At 38.6% G+C, this 18,693-nt stretch overlaps 1 long non-coding RNA gene across 2 annotated transcripts; it reads right to left on the minus strand.

Annotated features, from left to right (window-relative positions):
- Positions 1-2,944: 2,944 nt before the first annotated feature.
- On the minus strand, positions 2,945-16,040 carry LOC119087287. 2 transcript variants are annotated; one of them, XR_005090708.1, is made up of 2 exons: positions 15,999-16,040; positions 2,945-5,226 (listed from the first exon to the last, which is right to left on the minus strand). It is a non-coding gene; the product is annotated as an uncharacterized LOC119087287 (long non-coding RNA). The 2 variants fall into 2 exon arrangements; XR_005090707.1 differs by lacking the exon at positions 15,999-16,040 and adding an exon at positions 15,599-15,628.
- Positions 16,041-18,693: the final 2,653 nt, after the last annotated feature.

Below are 18,693 nucleotides of genomic sequence, written 5' to 3' on the forward strand. Positions count from 1 at the left end.
AATCACCTGAAGTTAAGGTTACAGGTGGGGCATAGCCTAATCTCTGAAAAACAGAGGTATAATCATAAATGGAAATGGACATAGTTTATCTTTACTATAAGTTGGCTTTTAAGCCTAAGATGGAGGAAGGCTCATTCTTAATCTATTCTTGAAATATCTGGTGTTATTCTTGTGCAACATTGTTTGATTAAGCCTCCCACTGACTTTTTCCCACTGTAGGATAGCTTTTTGCTGACACTGTCTCATCTGTACTTTCAGAAGAAAACTGCATAAGATGCTGTACCTCCAGTAGACTTGCTTGGCATAAGACATAGCTTGTGCAAGACCTCCCAAATCCAGCTTTTATTTTCTCTATCTTATATTTTTCACATCTCCTGGCCATCTCCCAGTTAGGACCCTGTCATGAAAGAACTACCTGATGGTCCTGCTCAGCTAACTATTAAATTGTCAATAATGTTTTCTAGAGACAGCCCCCTCCCATTTCTTTCTTTTCCTTATTCTTACCTATGATTGCTATTGAGCACTGGAGGAAGAGTGTTCAACTCCAGACAGAAACTATGGGGAAAGAAAAAAAATGTATTTGAACATGGTATTGTGACCATAAGGACCTTAGAAAGGACTGGTAAAAAAAAAGATGTTTTTAAAGTTAGGCTTGTGCTTTGTGGCACAATCATTGTAAGATCTTGTTCATCCAGGCTCTGGGAGACTTGTGTAGATATTTTTGAAGCGATAAAGACAGGAGAGAAGTAGGTGGGATTACAGGAGATACAAGGATAGAGAAGAGACAAGTGAGGTGATTTTGAGGATGAGGGAAGTAAAATCAACTTATGCTTAATAAATCAGGAGCTTTTCTGGAGACATAATGAAATGATAATGGGCTCAGGATTCTACTTACCTAACATGGTGATTTGTGTTGCCATCTCTGTTGTCTATAGAGAAGATGAAGATAAGAATGTCGAAGAGAATGACCTGAATAGGCTTCTTGTCATCTGATGATTCACATCACCACCACCCCACCTTTCCAATCAAGATACACTTGGTACTGAATATCTCCAAACAAATTCTTTAGGAGTACAGGTAAAAAACAAAGAAATGTAGTGTTTCTAGAAAAATGGGTTTTCTGTTGCTGTGTTGAAACACTATGACCGAAAATCAAATTGTGAAGGAAAGAGATTATTTGCCTTACACTTCTGTATAGTGATCACCATTAAAATACCAGGACAGGAACTCAAAATTGGCAGGAACTTGGAGGCAAGAGCTTATGCAGAGGCCCTGGAGGGGTGCTGCTTACTGGCTTACTCCCTATGGCTTGCTCATCTTGCTTTTTTCTAGAACCCAGGACATGCCGCCCAAGGATGGCCCCAACCACAATGGACTGGGTGTTCCATCAATCACTAACTTACAAAAATGCCTTACTGGCTAGCCTACAACTAAATTTTAGAGAGGGAGGCATTTTCTTAATTGACGTTCCCTCCTGTCAGATGACTTTTTCCCTCCTCAGCTACTGCCCCAGGACTATGTCTATCTGTAGCCATGCTCCCCACCATGACAATCTTGGCCTCTCTCTCAAACTGTAAGCCACAAATACATACTTTCTTTTAAGATTCACCTTCATCATGGTGTCTTTTCACAGGAAGAGAACAGTGAATAAGCCACCATAACAATCTTTTGAAACAACACAGGACATGACAAAATGTTGTCCAGCAGATGTTGGAAAATAAATGACAGAAGTTGAATGATTTTCATGGTAGCCACAATACTTTTTGTTTTCTTAGTATGAAGTTTTGTATCTTTGTGGGATGTGGCTGAAAGGTGCCCCTAAGCATGAAGAGCATTGGCATGCATGTGAGGGGTGAAAAGACAAAGAAGGGGTATTTGTGTGCAGAGTCCTATGGGACTAGTTGCAACCCCTGGAAAAGAGCAAGGGATAGCTTTTGAAAGAGTTTTGTCATAGTTTAATCTGTGTGTGGCTGGCATGAAAATCAGGAGGAGTGCATGTAGGCATCATACCTTTACAGCAGTGCTACCTCTATAGTCCTTGAGCTGGGTTTGCATATTCCCAATGCTGTTGAGTCTGGCATGCTTCCCACAGCACCACCTAGATTACATTACAAATCATCAGTATTGTGTATATGCTGAATTACATATAACATATACATGCAGAGTTCATTCTATGGTGTGAAATCTGAATGTGCTCTTATGGAAAAGAGCAATGAAAGTTTCCTACCTCTATCATGAGAATATAAAAGTGCTCCTATCCATCTGCTCCTCACCACACTCTAGTCTTCCAGATGATTTTGACAGGAGAAATAAAAAGAAATCCTGAGTACATCCTCTGTCTCCAGCATCTGCATTATTGTCAAAGTTAGATGATGCAACCATAAGCAGTTAACTTCCAAAAGTGTGTACTCTCACCAGTATGGGGGAAGTGTTCCCCTTGCACCACATCCTCACCAGAATGAGCTGTCACCTGTGTTATTGATCTTAGAATGAAAATTTGTGCAGCTATTATGGAAATCAATATGACAGTTCCTCAGAAATTGGGAATTAATATACCTCAAGACCCAGCTATATATCACTCTTGGGCATATACCCAAAGGACACTTCATTCTACCACAATGATACTTGCTCAACTATGTTCATGACAGCTTTATTCACAATAGACAGAAACTGGAAACAACCCAGAGGTCCCGTTACCAAAGAATGGATAAAGACTTCTCCATTTTCATGATGAAAATAATGTTTCTTTGAAAGGTCATCTAGGAGTCAGTGGTAGTGGTGCATACCTTTAGTCCAAATACTTGGGAGGCAGAGGCAAGCAAATATCTAAGTTCAAGGCCAGTCTGGTCTACAGCATGAGTTCCAGGACAGCCAGGGCTACACTGTTTTTACTGCTCTACTTGGCACTGGGACCGCGAGAACAGAGCTGATAAATGAGGCAAAATAACATCTCATGCAATAGCCATCTTTATTTAGAGCAACAGGCAATTTATACTCTTAAGGTTAAGAGGAGTCACATGAGTAAAGTGTAAAATCACAAGGTCAAGATGTACATGGTGGACAATCCTCTTGTGACAAAACATGTTTTTTTCATAAAGGCATATAAACACATAACAAAAGTTCTAATGAATAATATTAAATAAACTCACTTTTACCAGCTACACATTAGAGAAAGCATAATCCAAGAAGAATTCTATGGTTTTGAAAAAACAAAGGTAAAAAGACACTTGTTTTCTTTTTGCAAGTTTTCTCAGAAGCACTCACAATTCTCACTTGACTCCATTCTTACACTATTTTCTAATACCTGCCCTCCCTACAAAAAGCCATATGGAAGAAAGTGAACCTCCCTTTCCTTCATGCATGTAGAACATCTCATGATGTTGTTTGAATCTGAAATATCCCTCCAATTAAAAACTCATAGCGCTATTGGAGATAGAGGTACTTTTAAAATGGTGGGACCAAGGTAGAGAAAAACTTAGGCTACTGTGTATGTATCTTTGAAGATAACATTGTCATTAAAACCATTTCTTCTTTATTTCCTGGCAGGTATGAGTGATAATCATGCTCTTTCATACAATTTTACTAGAAAATGCTGTGTTTTCTAACCTGAGACCAGAGAAAGAGGGTATCACATAAACCAGTTTAGTGGCATTAATCCATAGTTCCAGCTATAGACGAGATAGGAATATCACTGAATCTTAAGAATTCAAGGAAAGTTTGACTATACACAGATACTCCACTTCAAAAAATACAAAGTAACATGGTACTGCCTTTGGAGGGGAGGGCAGCCCTCATCAGAAATGGAAACTGGACAGTCCCTGGATCTTTAAACTGCCAGTTTCTCTAGAATTACAAGGAGTCAATTACTACTCAGAAATTTTGAGATTAAGATAGTTTGTTATATCAGGAATATACAAAAAGAAACTCATAGTTCTTCTGAGTTTCTCAATATTTGGAACTACCAAATAAGCATGAGCAACTAAATAAACAATTAAGAGGAGAAGAAAACCATTTGTATTGAAAAAATATATATCTTTTCTCTAAAGAGTTTTCCTCAAATGGTGTCTCAGTTCCAAAGAATACCATATATAAATAGTAACAAAGTTTTTTTTTCTGGAGAAACTTTAAAAATACTGCCTCAGGTACATGATCAATACTGTGAACATCAATGTTAAATCATATTGGAAACATATATCTTAGTAAGTGTTTTATTGCTGTGAAGAGACACCATGCCAAGGCAACTCTTATAAAGGAAAACATTTGATTGGGGGCTTGCTTCCATTTTCAGAGGCTTAGTCTATTATCATCATGTTGGGAGCTTGGTGGTATGTTGGTGGTTATGATATTGAAGGTGTAAGTAACTGAGAGCTTCATATTCTGATCCTCAGGTAGCAGACAGAGAGATACTGGAACTGGTGTGGGCTTTTGAATCCTCAAAGCTCACCCATAGTGACATAATTCCTCCATCAAAGCACACCTACTCCAACATGGTCATACCTACTCCCAAAAGGCCACACCTCCTAATCTTTCCCTAATCTCTCACTAACTGGGTACTAAGCATGCAAAAATACCAGTCTATGGAGGCCAATCTCATACCATCACAGCATGCATCTTTTTGATAACACGGTGAAAGTAATAATTTGTTTACACCCTGTATTAGTTCCTTTTCTCATCACCACGACATAATACCTACACAAATAACTTTGTGGAAGGAAGTATTTATTCTGGCACAGGATTAGAGTTAATCACTGTTGAAAAGTCATGCAAGGGTAGCATAAGTTAGCCAGTTACAGTGCATCTACAGCAAAGAAGAATGGAAAGATAAATGCATACACTTAGTTTGCTTTGTCCTTTGTATACAGTCCTAGGATCATCCTATGGAGCTTTTCTATCTACATTTAGTGTCTTTCTTCCAAACTTAATTAGCCTAATTTGGATCATTCTTTATAGACATGCCAAGAGATTTATTTCCATGATGATTATAAATACCATCAAGTTGACAACATGATTAACCACCACAACTCCAGTCCTTGTTAAATTGACACACAATCACATCACTTTTAAGCCATAACTTCTGCTTCTTGTCCATAGGCTCACAACCATCTAATGCAAAATGAATTCAGTCCATCTTTGAAGGTCTCCATAATCTTTAACAATTCCAACACTGTTGTGGATCCAAGTCCATGTATCATCTGAAACTCAAGGTGAAATCTTGACTTCAGGATCCTACAAAACAAAAAAAAACAACAAGTTATATTTCTACAGAATAAACCTTTCCATTCCAAGAAGAAGTAATGGAGGCATATCAAAGTCAAACTTTTAGTGCCATATCTAACATCTTGGGCTCACATTGGAATCATCTGGTTTTCAAGTAGATTATGTATCCACATCCATACTGCCTTGCCTCCTGCAGCACACAGCCTTTCCCTTGAGCTAGATGCACTTTGTGCCTGTAGGCTCCCCCGTATAGCAAAAACATTGCTGAAACTTCATCCCAAACTCCTCAGCAGTCTGGGGGAATCTTCCTTATTCTACTACCATTCCCAGACTGCAAGATGGAACCTCATTATCTGGAACATTGGTTTTGCTGCTTTTCATTCCAGTTCCTCTAGAGGATGTCATTGGAGCTGACATTCCTTTGTACCACACTGATCACCAAACTCTCAGACAATTTCCCCCTTCTTAATTTTTTAAAAGCTATATTTGCCATGAGTTCTTTTAACAATGCTGATGTTTCTGATAAATTTTTATTAGCCCAATATTTCTGGCAAGGTTATTTGTTCACCAAACTGCTATTGCTCAAAGGAGTCAAGAATATAGATATTGTTTCATGAACCACATTTGTCATTAGCTTACTCCGAGGAAGAACATTTTCATAAATTAGTATTTTCACTTCATTCACTAGCTTCTCAACCCTTGATGCCAATTTTTAATAGCAGCTGTAATCTGACCATGAGTTATTTAGCTCAGACTGTAATTGTAGCTTTTCAACCTTTAGTAAGACAGCTAGATTTTCTGAAGCTTGGTCCCCATCTATAAAGCTGTTTTTCTTTTTGAATGCCTGCTTCCTTGCCCCCTGTTAGATTTTTAAAGGAATCATTTATTGCAGAACTTTTGATTATTCTCATTTGTCCTCTCTAATATCTCCTAACACAACCCAACTTTTTTATTTTTACTTGCCCATAATTTTTCCAATGCCTAAAGTAATTTCCCAATGTAGGAATCACTTTCTTTTGCTTTAAGGGTTTCAAAATGGCTTATTGATAAAAAGAGGCAAGCTTTTGATCACCTGTTTGTGTTTTGGGAGAAAAAGTCAAGCGTTTTAGCAGTGCTTGAAAAAAAGCAATGTTTTAAGCTAAGTGTTTGAAAGTTTTTGTCCCAGTTTATCTGCCTCTTCTCTGTACTGGCTTGCTTATGCTGTCTTGCTTTCTATGCACTACATTTCCCAAGATGCCTTTCTTTATAGCATCCCTATGTTTTGGACTTCATTTCCCAAGCTGCCTTTCTTTATATTGGCATGATACTACAAACTACTTTTTCCATAATGCTTCTCAGGTCCGGGAGGAAACTTCCAGTTTCCTTTACAGGGTTTGTTTTCCTGCTTTTGCTGTTTGCAAGGGGAGATTTGAGTCAAGCTTTTTTTTTTTTTAACCACAGGAGATTGAAAGATTTCTGTTCTCCCTGAAATTGATGGCACTGATAGGTGTGTTTCTTTGCTGATACTGTCTTTGAAACTGAGTTGTACCTGCCTACTCACACATATTCAGGCAGGTCCTTTTGTACCTGAAGCAAAATTCCCTCTGGGTTTGCTCTTCCAATTTACTGGTCAGTGAAAGAAAGTGAAAAGCACTTAAGATAAAGCTTTTTCACAGCCATTCAGAGAGACTTTCCCCCTGATAGATCTGTGTCTCATCCCCATACACACAGTCCCTGATGTTGTAGCACCTGGAGCCAAGGTTCAGCTTTACTGGTTCCTCCATACCAGCAGCCCCTCCTGTCAGGGAGGAATCTGCCTCCCTTGGCTCTCTGCAGATCTCTGCCTGCACTTTCCTGAGCTCTATGGCTAGGTTCTAGCTGCAGGAGGATTTCTGGCTAGGGTCCGAAGTATCTGCTGTTTTTCTAATACTAGCTTCTAGCAAAGAGGATTTGTCATTTTCAAGAGGTTTGTTTTTTCTTAACTACAGGTGATGTCCCATACTGATATTGTCTCCAGGTGAGTTAAATTCTTGCCCTCACAGAAAGAGAAAATCCCAGAAGCAAAGACCTGAAAGGCTTTTTAGTTTTTTTTTGAGAGAGATTAAGTTTTTTCCAAGAAAGCTTTCAGTTTTTGAGAGAGAAAGACCACCAAGTTTCTCCCAGACTTCTGTTCTCTAAACTTTGGCTTCTTGGCCAAGAGGAAACCGATTCCGTTGGTCAAGCCATCCCAAATGTAGCCCTGCTGTGTAAAGCAAGCTCAGATCTCACTAGAAAACCTTTGTGGGCTCCCACAGAAGAGTACCACACGTGACTGCGGCATGTATTCCCAATTCACTCACCCTCCTTTTCCCATTCTCCCCTCAAAGCCGCTCTAGTTGCCATTTCCCCCAAAGAAGTTTACCAAGCACCCTAAGCTAAAAGGAGTTACAGATGGCACACATCATATGCCGGACTCATGTTAATTAAAGGGTTGAACTTTCTCCTTTTCTTGTTGCCCACATATCAACCAACCACAAGCACGTGTTGTGAGAAATCAATCAATTATGTGGCATGGGACCTCCTCTCTATCTCTGAAACCTGTAAGAAGAAATGACCATTTTACCTGGTGGCCATGAGCTGTTCTCAGAGTCTCCACAATGCTGTCCTTTTTGTGATACTAAGAACTCCCCTGACAATTCTACCACCAAGGAAAATTGCCTTAATGTTCCTCTTGACCCTTAAACCCCATAATGTTTTTGTAACTCAGAAGAAGCACTATTGAAGTGGATTGCCCTTTGTGGACTCCTCTATTCTTCCAATCTACCCATTTCCAACACTGGATTCCATTCACTCTGGTAAGTTTTCCATGGTTCTCTAATAGGCCTTTTCCATCTATAACTCTATAACATCTAAGAACTCCAGTGCTGAATAAGAGTGTTCCCCATGTTTTGGCCCAATATCATTGCTCTAAAACAGGGACATTTAACTATACTTAACTCTCACTTTAGTTAACTGTTTGTGAGGCTGGACACACCTGAAGAAGGGAATAAAAGAGTTATGAAGACCTATGTCTCTCTTGTCCATATCCATTAGGTTATTATTCAATTAACTCATAAACAACCTCTCAAAATTCTTATATACTTAAGTAACTTCGTATACTGCAATGGCCAGTATTGAGAAACTTCCTATATCTGGCCTCGTTCTACACTAAAAACCTCTGTGTAAGTTTTGCACTGATTTCCTCTCCCTGTCGTGAGTCCAACCCCCCACATAATTTCTTCTTCATTCCATTCCCTTTACTTCCCTTCATCCAGTCTTCTTCCTGCATCAGAGAACCAGGTCACTCATTTTTTATAATAGCCATAAACTGGAAACAACTTGAATGTCCCTCAGCCAAAAAATGGATAAAGAAATTGTGGTATATTTATACAATTTTTACTCAGCTGTTAAAGGTATTACTTGGTTGCTAAAAAACGGCATCTTGAAATTTTCACTTGAATGGAACTAGAAAAAAAAAATCATGAGTGAGTTAGCCCAGAAAGCTAAACATGTTATGTACTCACTTATAACTGGATATCAGCTGCTAAATAACAGCTAATCATGCTACAATCCACAGACTCAAAAAGGCTAACTAAGAAGGAGAGCTCAAAGTTAGATGTATGGTTTTTCTTGGGAAGGGGAAATAGAATAGATTTTGGCAGTGGACTGGGGGCAGGTGAAAATAAAAACAGATGGGATTAGGTGAGCGGTGTAGCTAGAGTTTTCTCTCTGGGTCCCACCAAGCCCCGGCAGTCCAACAGCCCACTTATAAAATAAACACACAGAAGCTTATATTACTTACAAACCTTATGGCCGTAGCAGGCTTCTTGCTAAATGTTCTTATATCTTAAATTAACCCATTTCTATTAATCTATAAGTTGCCATGTGGCTTGTGGCTTACCAGTATCTTAACATGTTACTTCTCCTCACGGTGGCTGGCAGTGGAGGCCTCCTCAGCCTCCACTTCCCAGAATTCTCTTCTCTGCTTGTCCCACCCATACTTCCTGTCTGGCTACTGACCAATCAGCATTTTATTTATATAGAATGATATCCAAAGCAGAAGGGGGAGCGGGAGGGAGACAATATTGGGAGGACATTTTGGGGGCAATGTGGAAACCTAGTGCAATAGAAACTTCCAGGATTCTACAAGGGTCACTCTAACAAGTACTCCTAGTACTGGATCATTCAGAGCCTGGGCTGACCATCTTCTGTAACAAAGCATGGCTTCTAGTAATGTGACTTGGACACCAAACTAGCAACAAAACTTTTGATCTAGAATCTCTCTCACCTGAAAGATATGCTGGAGCAATGGAGGCACAGAGCTTGAGGGAGAGTTCAACCAGTGACAAGTCTAATTTTAGACCCATGCCAAGATAGGGAGCCCATGTCTGAGACTTCTTGGATAACCAGGAACCAGAGTCTCCTGATGGGAGTATATGGGAACAGCCACAGAGAGCCCAAATTGGATCATTCCCCTTGGAGGTTAAGGAACCCTGTAGAAAAGGGGAAAGGATAACTGTAGAAGCCAGAGAGGTCTTAGACACTTGGAGAACTCAGCTTATAGATGTCAACTAAATAGGGCTCATAGTGGCTTACAGAGACTGAAGAGGCAGTGAAGAAGCATGCAAAGGCTTATACTAGGTCCTCTGCACATATTTTATGGTTGTTAGTTTGGTGTTTTTGTGGGACTCCTAACAGTGAGAATGGGGGTATCTTTGACTCTTTTGTCTGCTCTTGGGACCCTTTTGCTCCTACTGTGTTGCCTTGCCCAGCCCTGATATGAGGGTTTGTGTCTAGTCTTATTGTATCTTGTTATGCTGTGTTTAGTGGATATCCCTGAGAGGCTGCTTTTTTCTGAAGAGGAATGGAAGATGAGTGGATGTGGGGGAGAGGGGAGGTGGTGGTGGGGGCTGGGAGGAGTTGCAGCAGGGGAAATTGCAGTTGTGATGTATTGAAAACAAAAAATAATTTTAAAAATATTGGCATGTGTGTTTCTTTTGCTTTACATTTCATTCTTAGGTAGTTTTGAAAGTATCATTTGGAGTGACCACTGACCATGTGTGGAACAGGAATTACATATTATCATTAACTCCTTAGAATGCAGTTTCCCAAAACAAGAAGTTCTCAGTATCATAACTGAGAAAAGGAAGAGTTGTGGATGATAACCATGTAGCTGTCATAAATATGTGTGATTCTGGAGACTATGAGAAAACATTGGTGATGTATATGACTGTTGATACAGCAAGGTTTGTAAAGGATTGTAAATTTGTGAGTAAAAATAAACCAACAGTAGAGAAAAAGACTGGCTTTTGTTATTGTTATGGAAATTTCCTACTTTTCCAAATTTTCATTGTTTTATAATGAAAAGCCAGTTTTTATATGGAAAAAATAGAAACTGTGAATGCAAAAACAGCGAACAATTGGGAGCTATGGAGAGAATAGTTTCAAATGTGAGGATGCATGATGACAGTCTTATATCACGTGATATCTTATATCACATGGTATCACTGGGAATGTGATGCATGGATCAGGCCAGAAAAATAGGAAGTTGAGAAATGAAGCACAAGCAACTCCAACACTGGCTATGCTGATTCCAGAACAATGCCACCCTCAACAGGAGAACCTGTGTCAGCAAGTTTCTAGTCCTTGATGGACTTTTGTCTTCTATCTCATAAAACTGTTGTGCACTCTTTAATGTGATGACAATTACTCAACTCAGACCTCACACATGTCAATATTTTCTCCTAAATGAATCATTTTAAAGCACTCAATTTATCTGTCATGATATCAATGGCATTAAGCTGTAGCTCAGTCTACCATGATTGACATTTCCACATGTAGCCATCTGTATCTGCAGCAACGTGGAATAGATGATAAATTGGGCTTTTTTTAGGAAAAAAATTAATTTTGTTTAAATTAAAAAACTTATTCTTCAGCTGAATTGCTCATATTTCAAGGGATACAGTGTCACCTGTGGCTGGAGAGTAACACTCTGGGCAAAAAAATAGAGATTAATTCCCATCATAGCAGAAATATTCATGTGTTTGCTCTAAAACTCCCTCGTAAGAAGATGACCTCAGGAGGTTCATGATGGAGCTGAGATCATTTCCACTATCCTTTGGTCTCTTTTTGTGGCATGTGAATGTTGCCCTGGCTGAGTGTCTCTGTCATTTGTTCTGTATGTTTCCAGGGTTCCACATCAGTCTTGAATGCAGCATCCCTGTCATATCCAAAGCACACTGTTTCATCCCAGTACTCCTCAATCACTGGCTCTCACAACCTTTCTGTTCCCACTCCCAGGAGGCTCCTTGAGCCTTAAGAAAGATACTATGGACAAAGGTCATGTATTTAAACATAATAAATTTTAACTAGAACAATGGAACACAAGAACAATTTAAAAGTATACAAATAGGAAAGGAAGAAGACAAGCAATCCTGTTTGTAGATGACATGACCAGATATAACAGACTCCAAAGACTCTACCAGGAAACTCCTAGAGCTGAAAAACACCTTAAGCAAAGTGGCATGCTACCATATTAATATACCACAACCAGTAATCTTTATATGTGCCAAAGCCAAATATACTGAGAATGAAATTAGAGAAACAATTCTAGTCACAGTTGCTTAAATAAAATACCTTGAAATAAACTGAACTAAGGAAATGAAAGAACCATACAAAGAAAATTTTAAAACAGCAAGGAAAGAAATTAAAGAATATATAAGATGATGAAAAGACCTTCCAGATGCTGGATTGATAGGATTCATATTGTGAATATGTCTATACTGCTTAAAGTTATTTACAAAGTCAATGCAATTGTCATCAAAAGTCTTCACAGTTCCTCATAGACATTGAACATAACAATCTTACAATTTATATGGAAACACAAAAGATTGAGGATAGGAAAAATTCTAAGCAATAGAAATACCTCTGGAGGTATCATCATCCATGGTTTTATGTTATACTTTTACAAAGCCATAGTAATAAAAATTGCATGGTACTGAACCAAAACGAGGTACATTTGCTAATGGAATAGGATTGAAAACCCATATAGATGCTCATGCTCTCACAGACATCTCTTTTTTCTTTACAAAGATGCCAAAAATATACATTAGTGAAAAGACGGCATCTTAAATGGTTCTGGGGAAAGGGATGTCTACATGGAGAAGAATGAAATTTGATCCTTCTCTTTCATCCTGCCTCCAAATAAATTCCATATAGATCAAAAACCTCACTGTTATGCCTTAAACTCTAAAACATCTAGGGAAAGGAGCAGGAGGTACACTTCACGATATAGGCTTGGGTGAGAACTTTCTAGTAGGACACCAGTTAAGCAAGAAATAGAACCAGTAATGGACAAATGGGACATCATATAATTAAAGAGCTTCTGTGATAAAAATATTAATTGACTGAGGTGGCAGCCTATAAAATGGGAAAAATATTTGCCAGCTATATTTCTGACAGATCATTAATTTTTAGAACATACAATGAATTCAAAAGACTGATCACCAAGAAAATACACAACTGTCTTTGCTAGTTTTATGTCAATTTGACACACGTTAAAATCATCTGAAAGGATGGAAACTCACTTGAGAAGATGTCTCCATAAGAGATGGTTGTTTGGCTCAAACTGTTTGGGGGCACCCAGACAGGGGATCAGGATCCATCCCTAATGCACAGGCAGCTTTTAGAGCCTAGTACTGGTGGTGTGACACCTTGCACAGCCTTGTTGCAGTGGGGAGGGGCTTGGACCTGCTTAGGCTCAGTGTGCTGGGCTCTGCTGACTCCCCATGGGAGACCTTGATTTGGGGGATGTGGAGATGTGTGGTGGCATGGGACGGAGGGCTTGGTGGTGGAAGAGGAGAAGATGGGTCTGGGGTGGTATGTAGAGTGAGTAGAAAATTTCTTAGTAAAGAAAAATGAAAAAAATTAATGATGAGGGAGAATCCAGCCCATTGTGGGTGGTACCATCCCTGGCTGGTGGTCCCAGATTCTACAAGAAAGCAGGCTGAGAAAGCCATGGGGAGCAAATCAGTAAGCAGCACTCCACCATGGCCTCTACATCACCTCCTGCCTCTAGGTTCCTGCCCAATTTAAGTTCTTGCCCTGATTTCCTTCAATGATGAACAGTGTTGTAGAAGTATTAGCCAAATAAACCCTTTTCTTCCCAAGTTAGTTGTTCATAATGTTTCACCACAGCAATAGTAGCCCCAACTAAGATAACAACCTGATTAAAAATGGGGGCATGAAACTAAAACAGAGAGTTCTCGAAACAAATGCAAATTGTTAAGAAATAAATGCTGTTTTGAAAAAGTGTCATCTTTAGCCACAAGGGGAATGCAAATTAAACCTACTTTAGGATTCTATCTAGCTGGGTGTTGGTGGTGCCTTTAATCCGAGCACTCGGGAGGCAGAGACAGGCGGATCTTTGTGAGTTTGAGGCCAGCCTGGTATATAGAGCGAGTTCCAGGAAAGGCACAAAGCTATGCAGAGAAACCCTGTCTTGAAAAACCGAAAAAAAAAAGATTCTATCTTACTCCAAACAGAATGGCTTAAATTAAGAAAACAAATACAACAGACACTGTGAAGAATATGTGTGGAAAGGGAAACACTTATTAAACACTTATTCACTGTTTGTGGTGAATGCAACCACTACAAATATCAGTGGGGAGGTTTCTCAAAAGGCTAGAAATAGATTTATCATTTGCTCTAGGTATTGCACTCTTGAGCATACACCCAAAGAATACTATATCCTTCTCTACCCATGTTCACTGTGCTCTATTATTAATAAAGCAAACAGCCTAGATATTCAATGTTCATCAACTGATAAATGATAATGAAAATGTGCTATATATACACAATGGATTCTACTCAACTGCAAAGAAAAATGAAATCATGAAATTTTCAGGTAAATGGATAGTCTTAGAAAGATTATATTTTGTGAGGTGACCCAGACCCAGAAAGACAAATGCCACATGTTTTATCACCTGTGGCTCATAGCTCCAAGTCTTTAGATGTGAGTATGCAACAGAGTAACCACAAAAATCCAAGAAAGTATAAAAGAACTATAAAAGGAGTGTGGAAGTGGAGTGGGAGGAGAATGATAGGAGAGAGGTGATATAAAGGGGGCTTGAAGTGTGGAAGAGGGAGGGAGGTCTGTACAGAAGGAGAAGAGATGAGGGACAAATAACACCAAGATTGATAAGACCTCAAGTAATGTTATTGTTTTATATTTACCTAAATTTATAGGTAAGACATGTAAGTATATGTACACACACACACACACACACACACACACACACACACACACACACACCACTTGGGCTGACAATGATCACACAAGAACCATAGACTAACAAAAACTCCAGTACTATACACAGGAAATAATTCAAATGGATGGTCAGGATAAACTAGGTAGGTTATAGATGTAATTCTTGGCTCCCTTTCAGGGTTTGGGGGTGGACTCCTATTGCTTAAGGCACTAACTATACAATTAGGGAATACAACTCAGATGATTCAAGATAGAACTGTCCTAAAAGTCTCTGCTGAGGTCTAGCTTCCATGATTCTAAAAAATACTATGCAAGTTGCCAAATGAAGCAATTAAACAGTCCTGCAGAACTCCAGTGTCCATGTCAATTATCAACATATGCTCATATGGCTCAAGGCATGTATTAAGGTATGATAAGTAGCACATACATGTTGGAAGCAACTAACAGTGCTCTATCTGGACTTAACGCCTATTCCATCAGAGTGAAAGAGAGCTATATCCTGTCTGTCCGTCTTTTTATATTATTTTGTTCTGCCTTCTCATTGGTTGTAAACCCAAACACGTGACTGCCTCATCACTGTCTGTATGTACAGCCCCCAGGTCTTAAAGGCATATATCTCCAATGCTGGCTGTATCCCTGAACACACAGAGATCTATGGGATTAAAGGCGTGTGCCACCACCGCCACACTCTTGCTATGGCTCTAATAACTCTGACAATCAAAATCACATTTCAGTACAATTAGAATACCACCACATTTCCCCTTTTCTATTTTAATAAAAAGAAAAAAAAGCAAAATGTTATACAAAAGTACAATAACTATATACAACATATACAAGTAATAAATACCTAAACAGGTATTTGACAAATCAGAGAAAATAATTCCATTATCTATCCTATTTTGGTAAATCCAAGATGTATCTAATGCACTTTCTATCCTAATTAATTTTCAACTATAACTAACTAATCTTCAATCATAACTAACTAATCTTCAACTCCCTCTGAGACCCAAGAAGGGGAATAATATTAGCTAACAAAAATAAAAACAGGAAGTGCACAAAAGCAACTTCCAAAAAATTTGTGAGTTGACAGAAACAGCCAGCTGACTGGGCAGTTACCTGAGGTTTCTCCGCAGTGTTGGGGGCATCATCTTCAGCCTATAGGCTTAGTGTATCTGACAGACTCATTTGTGAAGTAGGATGTACATAAGGTCAACAGTTCAACCTCACATTGGGTGAGAGCAGTCCATGTACCAGAAACACCTGAATTCCACTAGTGTCCTGTCATGATTCGGGATTTTAAATTCTGGAAATTGTTGACAGTTTTTGAATTCAGCTGTCCATTCTTCTTGGCTGTATATATATGGCTTCATCTCAGCATCCCCTTCTTCTCCACATCCCTCTATTAAATGCCAGTCTACTATCGAGAGGCGTGAGCTTTCAGATGCTGTTGCATTGCACAACAGAAGCCATTGGCCCTCTGCCTGTTAAGCTGCCTTAGAAGAAAAGGGCACTGTACCTTTTCTGGATTGCGAAGACCACTTCAGGGATGGGGCCATATTGTCCTGGCCTCAGAAGATGCCTTTTGATAAAGCCATAACCACACTTGTTTTGGCAAGAATCAGTAGTCCTTTGTTTTGTGTTCTGTCTGTCCATTTTGTCCTGTTGATTTGAGGATACTTTGTTGTCCAGTGGCTAACTTTTGCCACAATGAAAGTTGACTCCATATTCAGTTTCTTCAATGCCCATATTTTCTCTGAAGTAGATTGGTACTGCCAGGAGCCGACATGTCTCAAAAAAGAAAAATTTTCTAAGTTATTAAAACATTTTAAATGCCATATTCTGTAGATCTCTGAAGGGTTTGAAGATGATCTGTCTAAAACATCTCTGCTCAATTTTTAAAACATATCTAATATGATTACAAGTTCTATTGTAATGTCTAACTACTAACTTTCATTTCTTTATATCCTAATAGTTGGTAATAATAACATTCAAAAATCAGAAAATTGCATCACATTTTAAAATGAATGGTATAAATACAATTAGAAATATACATATAGCATTTTCTAACAATGTCAGTTTCAAATTTGTATACAATATAAAACAATCCAATCCAATGTAAAGTATTTAAAACTAGTAATTGTCTTTTCTTTCTTTCTTTCTTTTCTTTTCTTTTTTTAAATAAGAACCTTAAATCTAATCTCCTTTACTTAGCCTTTTTCCTAACCCTTGACAATAACTTGTAACCAATCCCCCTAAATACTGAAAAGTATCCCAGACCCAAAACCCATTAAAAAGACCAAAAAACCACCCACCCCACACCACCTCTTTGGGAATATGGGCGTCGTATTTTTAAAATTGCTTCCTGCTGGGTATGGACGAAGTTTTCTTTATCCTGAAAGAAAAATTTTAGGTTAGTTGTTGGAGAAGGGAAGGAATTTGTCATTGGAATGTAATTAGAAAATGTACACCTCAAATATGGTTGTGATTTGCTTCATAAATCATAGACTAACAGACTGAGACAGATGGTCACCAATTGTCTTGGCCTGACTCTTCCTTGGCATTCATTCATGTTTCTGCCATCTTTAACTTTCTCTTTTTAAACACTTTGTAATTTTTCATTAACTATTTAATTCCTGGATATAATACACTTGGTAATATCAGTTCCCCCAGTACTCTCTCATACCTCTCATACTCCCTCCAGACACCATTTTCCCCAACAGGTTCTTACCCTACTTTCATATCTTATTTTATGACTCATTGAGTAACTATGACAATGTGGCACAACCAGAGCATAGCCATACCACTACAGCAAGCCCTGAATATTCTAATACAGCCAACACACAAGAAAATAACCTTAAAACCAACGTTTTGAAGATGATAGAGGTCCTTGAAGAGAAAATGAGTAAATCTCTTAGAGAAATGAAGGAAAAGACAATAAAAAATGGAGGAAATCAATAAATTTCTCAATGAATGTAAAAAAATACAGTTGACAGAAATGAATAAAACTGTTCAAGAACTAAGGCCGGGTGGTGGTGGTGCATGCCATTAATCCCAGCACTTGGGAAGCAGAGGCAGGCAGATCTCTGTGGGTTCAAGGCCAGCCTGGGCTACAGAGTGAGTTCCAGGAAAATTGCAAAGCTACACAGAGAAATCCTGTCCCAAAAAACAAAAAACAAAACAAAACAAAAACAAAAAAACTGTTCAAAAACTGAAAAATGAAAACAGAAGCAATAAAGAAAATAGAAACTGTTATATTTTGGCTTGTGAGCCTAGCCTTTAATGGCCGAGCTATCTATCCCCCAGGAGGAGAGAAGAAGGGAATCTTTGGTATGCAAAATGAATAAAAAATTTTAAAAAGAAAGAAAACAGAAACTGAGGGAATTCTGGAAATGGAAAGTCTAAGTAAGCAAACAGGAACTACAGATGCAAGAATCACCAACAGAATACAAGAGCTGAAAGAAAATTTCAGGCATTGACAATATGACAGAAGAAATTGATATATCTGTCAAAGAAAACATTCAATCTAAAAAGTTCCTGACACTAAATGTCCAGGAATCTGGGGCAGTATGAAAAGACCAAACATAAGAATAGTAAGAATATAATAATAATAAGATTCCCAGCTCAAAGGAGCAGAAAATATTTTCAACAAAATTATAGAAGAAAATTTCCCTAATCTTAGCAAGGACACACCTATAAGGGTTCAAGAAGCTTGCAGAACACCAAATAGATGGGACCAGAAAAGAAAGTGCCCCACCACATAATAATCAGAACACTAAATGTACAAAACAAAGAATAATAAGAGCTGCAAGGGGAAAGGCCAAGTAAAATATAAAGAAAGACCTATTAGGAACACCTGACTTCTCAATGGTGATTATAAAGCTATATGGGTGTGGACAGATATATTTAAGACTCTAAAAAAACCACAGATGCTAGCCCAGACTATTATAGCCAGCAAATCTTTCAGTCATTATAAATGGATCAAATAAGATGTTCCATAACAAAGTCAACTCTATCCATAAATCCAGCCCTACAAAAGGTACTAGAAAGAAATCTCCAACCTAAGTATTTTAACTATGCCCATAAAACATAATAATCTCACATCAGCAAAACCTATAGAGTGAAAACACACATTCGCACATGAAAGGGCACATGCACACACACACACACACACACACACACACACACACACACACACAAATGACGGCCACTAC

Source organism: Peromyscus leucopus, chromosome 1, assembly GCF_004664715.2.
Source record: "Peromyscus leucopus breed LL Stock chromosome 1, UCI_PerLeu_2.1, whole genome shotgun sequence".
In the NCBI taxonomy this organism is placed as follows: domain Eukaryota; kingdom Metazoa; phylum Chordata; class Mammalia; order Rodentia; family Cricetidae; genus Peromyscus; species Peromyscus leucopus.